At 41.0% G+C, this 6,439-nt stretch overlaps 1 long non-coding RNA gene across 1 annotated transcript; it reads right to left on the bottom strand.

The window, feature by feature from the left end:
- Positions 1 to 261: 261 nt before the first annotated feature.
- LOC137856410 (uncharacterized) lies at positions 262 to 3,409 on the bottom strand. The gene is made up of 2 exons (XR_011096431.1): positions 3,377 to 3,409; positions 262 to 956 (listed from the first exon to the last, which is right to left on the bottom strand). It is a non-coding gene; the product is annotated as an uncharacterized lncRNA (long non-coding RNA).
- Between the last annotated feature and the right edge of the window lie 3,030 nt (positions 3,410 to 6,439).

Raw genomic sequence — 6,439 nt, 5'->3', positions numbered from 1 at the left:
AACAGAAAGAATATTCACAGGAGGAAGTCTTGCTGCAGTTGTAGGTAAAGGCAAGGCCATGCATGTGGAGTAAACAACTGCGCCAAGTGGAAGCTGCCTGCAGATGCCTCAGTCACAAAGGGCTGGCTGAGTTTATCCTGTGACCAAGGGATTTATGCAAAATAACACAGCCTGACTGCCACGCTGGATATGTAGCACACAGCGGAGCACAGCACAGGCCTGCACCCACTGAGCTTAACTCTTGCATGGATCACTGCCTCCTAGGTCTCCTGGTCAGGATCACTGCAGGAGCTGGTTTGTTGTTTTTGTTTTGTTTTTAATCTGAACTATGACACTTTTATAGTTCTGAAAATTACAATTCCTGAGTTGAATATGAAACAGCAAGTTTCACTGAGCAACACGAATTTGGAAGTGCTGTATTTTCTAAAGAGAAAAAATAAAATGACAGAGAAATTAAGGATAAGAAACCTGCTCCAAAGTGTGTCACTGTAGCTTCTCCCTGACTTCTCTGCAAGCTGGGCTCTCCAAGTCAGCGTAAGGATCTGCATATGAAGAATCTGGCTGTGACTGCTTCAAAAATCAAAGCCAATAAAAAAATTCAAGAGCTTGGAGACAAAGCTCATTGACCTGTGTTCTCAGGGTATAATGATCTGCCTGTTCTATGTATATAGGAAACAACTGTTGAGGCTTCCCACAGGAAGCATCATCCTTTGGAGGCACTGAAAGGTAGATCTGTGGAGCACCCTTTACAGTGAACATTCTGCCAATGTCCTGTGGCAGTACTGCTCCCTATGACTTCTGTCAGCATGGTCTTCTGTACCCCAGCTGGTCTCTCCAGCTCCTCCTGACTGGAGCAGCAGTCTGTGCACTGCTCACTTTTATAAAGAAACCTCAGACAGTTCTCATGGGATGAAGTCATGATTAAGCTGTTCCACAGTCTTCCAGTTCTCTGCCTCCTGTGAAGAGGAAAGGATCACGACCATATATTCCAAAAATCTCATCTCACCAGTTTTCTTAAGAAAAGGAGGGATGTTACAATTCTGCCACTCTCTTACACTTGAGAGGTACACCCTGCTTCTGCAAAAATTACATTACATCTGCAAGATATTCAAGCATACACAGAAAATCATAAATGTGCCCAAACTCCATTTCGTACATTCAACATGGAGCTTCAATTACATTAAGGTAAATCCAGTGCTCTAAAGAGAAACAGAAAAACTGATAAAATGGAAGTTATCCTCTGTGCTCAGGTAAGGAAATTATAAAATACAGTGAGTTCCAAACAAACTCATATGAGTTTGCACTGAGGAGAGAGATCATATCAGCTAAGCTGCCAGTTAAAGATGCTAGTGAAAAGAAGATGAAAAGTATGAAATGGCCATTGTGTAGAATAGTTACTGGGAGCCAAATGAAGGAAAAGATATGGGAAATGAAGAGGAGACTAAAAAAAAAAATAAATAGAAAAAGGGAGAGAGAAAAAAAAAAAAACATATCTAAGATGGCTGTAAATATGGGGTTAGGAGAGGGAAGTGTATTAGCAATAAAAAGTGTACTTAAATCCAGAGATAATTTTCAAAGAGTGAATTTGAACCTACAGTTCTGAATTTGACATGACATCAACAGAAGTTGCCTTGCAGACACTTGGAATGTGAAAACTGACATCCGAAATTCATAAAAAACAGCATATTGCCTAGCTATGGCCACGGGTACTGGGGCATACTCCTCCGCTTAAGGGATATGGCACTGGTCTTTGATACACATCCCTACTGGGCAGGACTTTCATGTTAATTTTTTTCTCCAAAGACTCATTCCGTGTTGGGAACATTTTAAAGATAAAGGGTGCTGTAGGAAGGTGATTGGTGACCTTGCATTGAATTTAATCTATTAGAGCAAAATTATTTTAGTTGGCATTCATCTTACTGAGAGAATTATTTCTTGGCACTCACTACTGTAGCAACTGAACACATAATGAACATTAATAGATTGTTTTCATCATCATAAGCCTTATGTGAGCTGAGTAAGAATTAGCCCCATTTTGCAGGTGGTGAACTAAGCCCAATCCTTCAACATGATGAACGTGTCCTACATAGTGTTGTATGCCCTCAACTCCCATTGGAATTGCAGAGTGGTGAATACCTCAGAGAAAGCTTTCAGACATCCAAGCATTTTGTTTAAGTGATTTGCTGAAAGTTCTACATGTGTGGCGTTCCTTATTCTCAATTACACTAACACCATATTACATTAACTGGGCAGGAAGCCAGGAAACGCAATCTGAACCCAACAATACTAACCCAGTGCCTTAACCACAGGATCATTCTTTTCCCTTAAAACGGGCACCAAAAAATCCAGGGTTTTCAGCAAAAATGTATGATGGGCTAATGGAAGCAGCACATTCCCTTGGTGTAAATGAGAGCCTGTCAATGACAGCAAATGGAAGCAGGAAAATGTGTATGTTGGGAGGGGGGGAAGAAATAGCAGAAGAAAGGAGTGGCAAGACTGAGAGGATGTGGAGAAGGTCAGTAGCAGCAGAAAGTGACGAGAGAGAAAATGCTCATTAAGGGGAGCACTGAAAGAAGGCTATTAAAGGAGGGGAACAAATGCAGCAAGTGGAAAGATGTGAATAAATGTATTGCACTTATTTTGAATGAGCAAATCTTCAGTACTTTGCATGTTATTTGTGTTGAGGCACATGTAAATCTCAGGAATAAGTTGCATGTACCTTAGAACACCATAATATTTATGAATAGGATTTCTACAAATAATGGTTTATATGTTTATTGTTAATTGTCCTCTATTACTCATGTGTTATTCCCTTGTCTTGCTACAGTGTTTATAGAATCAGAATCATTAAGGTTAGAAAATACCTTTGAGATCGGCTGTCTGCCCACCATCAATATAACCCACTAAACCATGTCCCTACATACTACACCTGCCCTTTCTTTAAACACCCCTAGGGACAGTGACTCCACCACCTCCCTGGGAAGCCTGTTCCAGTGCCTAACCACTCTTTTTGAAACGAAATGTCTCCTAATTTCCAACTTGAACTTCCCCTGCCACAACTTGAGGCCATTCCTCTCATCCTATCACTAGTTATCTGTGAAAAGAAGCCGACCCCTGGCTCCCCACACCTTCTTTTCAGGTAGTTGCAGAGAGCAATGTGGTCTCCCCTGAGCCTCCTCTTCCCCAGAGGCAACACCCCCAGCTCCCTCAGCCACATCTCACAGGACTTGTGCTCCAGGCCCTTCACCAGCTTTGTAGCCCTGCTCTGGACACGCTCCAGGGCCTTGATGTCCTTCTAGTGAGCTGGATTTCACTCCATTCCCCACCACTCTTTTTGCCCAACCACCCAGCCAGTTTTTAACCCAGCAGAGTGTACCTGTCCAAGCCATGGGCTACCAACTTCTCCAGGAAGACTGGAGAAGCTGGAGAAGACTGGAGTCTCTGTGGGAGACTGTATCAAAGGCTTTGCTGAAATCTGGGTAGACTACGTCGACAGCCTTTACTTCATACACCAGGCATGTTACCTGGTCATAGAAGGAGATGAGGTTGGTCAGGCAGGATTTGTCTTTCAAGAACCCATGCTGACCGGGCCTGAATCCCTGTCTCTCTTGCACATGCTGTGTGATTGCATTCAGGATGACCCTGAAGATAACTGGTCTCACTATTACCTTGATTAAGGAACTATTAAATACTGAGATATACTTCTTTACATTGATCCAGCACTGCAGCAACCAAACAATTGTGCTTTGGAGTTCGTTTTTGGTTTTATTTTGTGTTATAATTAATGCAATTTACCTGTGGGTTCTCCTAAGTCCTACGCAACTGTTTCTAGACAATTTCTTGACAGAATACTTGGTAAAAGGATTTCAAAGAATTTGGCATTTTGTTCCCAAAATGAAAGGATATTAGATAGACACTGGTCTTACAGATTCATGTTCTGCCACCTTCTCCTCCTCTTTTGATTCCCTCTACCTTTGCTGATGCTAAATTCTGCCCAACAAGCACGCTATAAGTTGTCTAAGAGGGAACAAGCTCTCCTTCCTTTAATCAATTTATGCCACACTATCACTTATACATTCATTTATATGAGATGCAGTTTCAGAGAATTCCTTCCAGCTGCCAGTTCCCAATCCATCAATGTTACATCTCTCTGTAGGAAGGGAAGATGGACAGAGACAGAGCCACATGCATATTCATGGCAGATAGGCATGTTTTTCTCAGAAAGTTAGCATGTTTTAGCAGAACAAATCATACTGCTAGTCTAAGGTCCACAAAACCTTCATCAAGTGTGTAAAGTTCTTTTAAATAATCTTTGAAAAATTACTACAATTTTGCTAAAATTATAGAGCACAGTGGAAGAAGGCACTAGAGTGAGCTGACCCAATTACTCTTGCAAAATTTCTGCAGTTAAAACCATCTACGATACCCCTGGTAGAAGATATCACTGGTGCCTAATGCTTTCACTTGGTGTGTTGTACATGGTGATCACAACCTTCCATGGCATGGCATCCAATCTTCAAAGAAAGAGCTTTTTAAACGATCCTCACAGATTTGCTGCTTCAGATTTTTCTGTAAGAAGAACCTTCAGCAGGATTTGCCCCTTTTCAAGCAACTGTTGACAGCTGTTATTCACCTCTTGCTCACATTCCCCTTGCTAAAGGGAGAACAGGCTACCTAAACTTCTGAGTCGGCCACAAGAGAAGTGATACAGAGCCAGCAGCTTAATAGTGGGGAGACGAAAAAAAAGGTGATCTGATAGGCACAGATCACACACTGGGCTGAATAGCAGCCGAACTCTCAGCCAGTATATTAACGCTGCAGTTCCTCATCATAACTTTTACCCTGCGCTGGTCATTGCCTACTTACTCTCAAAGAGAGAACTACCATTTGTCGAAATAACAGCTTTTTTTCTGTTAAAAATAGGTGATGGATGTTTTGCATTTCACCTCTGGAAGGACTGGTCACTTTCTGCAAGTGTTGCAAATGTCCCTTCAAAGTGATATGTCTTAGGTAATAGTTGCAACCTCTTTATTATTTTTCTACAGCAGAAAAATAGTAAAACATCTTTTAAATAATCCCACTTAAGGTTTAAGCTCAGTGCTGCAGAAAGCTGTCATGGTGATTTTGATTTCAGAGTCTGAGAGAAAGGGAAAATGATGAAAATTGCTCTGACCTTTATTCCCTGTATAATGGAAGTGGATCATTTCTGTGGTTACTGTATAGAGAGCTTTGATGTTTTAGGATGAAACCATAGGACATTATTCACCGTTCAGTTTTGAGAAACCACACACATAGCATAAATGTAACTTGGGCTTACAGAAAAACGTATGCACACACGCACACACACAGCCATAGATCAGTTCAGGTAGTACAGAGAATACCGATGTGCATTAAATTGGCAGAACTTGATCTCTTACCTGTACTTCTTCCCCTATCTGTTCAGGTTTATTCCCTCTGTCCTTTGAGTTGTCTGTTATTTTAACTTAGTGCCCGGTATCAGAACATTGTCAAAATATTGCGGTGCTTCACCCAGAGGAGAGCACAAGGGCACACAAGTGATGGACATAAATCTGGAGACACACAAGACTAAGTACTGCAAGAGCAAATAAGGCTTCTGGAAAGTTAGTTTGACTCTCACAAAAGAATATCACTGGAAAATATGACTAGGATGCTTTTTAGGGACTATTAGCCAAGACAGCAATGCAATGGCAAGAGGACAAAGGTGTGAAGGAGGATGTATGTGACCAGCTGTAGGAATTCAAAGTGAAACTGGCAAGGCAATCCTGTTATGCACATAAAAATCTATGAGCACATTGCCAAATACCAGAAAGCAAGCAGCAAAAAAGGCAGAGCAGTGATTCACTTTCTCTAAAAAATACTATCCATTACTTTTAAAACCTACACAATGGGCCAGGTGCAAAAACAAAGAAAGAAACAGTCTGATTAAGGCCACCCACAGCCTACAGATTTGCTTATATCCTTATGGTAAACTTCACCTATAACATCTATTTGTTAATAGGTGTCATATGAGTGGGTTGTACTGCTGATGTCTTCAGATTATTGAACACTCCCCAGCTAAAAACAGTTGGACTTAAAGGAATCCTTAGAAACCTTAATGAAATCTCTAGTTCCCACCACTACCACAACACTGTTTCAATTGGCCTTTCTTATTAGCCAATATTAATTGGCATAATGTCAAATATTCAACCCACTTCTGTTATCATTTTAATCTTTAAGAACCTGAGGGCATTACCAGTCATTACTTAATTGGAATTTCCCTTCAAGTACATTTAATGAAATACCACTGATATAACTAGGAGGTGTGGAAAACTAACAACTCACAAGAAATTTGTGGTATGCCATGCATTGTCTGTGTATGTATGGTAATAAACTCTTGTTGCTGTTGTTGTTGATGTTTTGCTGTTGTTATCACTGTTAC

This window comes from Anas acuta, chromosome 4 (assembly GCF_963932015.1).
Source record: "Anas acuta chromosome 4, bAnaAcu1.1, whole genome shotgun sequence".
NCBI classification, from domain to species: domain Eukaryota; kingdom Metazoa; phylum Chordata; class Aves; order Anseriformes; family Anatidae; genus Anas; species Anas acuta.
Note: the sequence above shows the minus strand (reverse complement) of the source record. Positions and strands in the feature narration are given on the sequence as shown.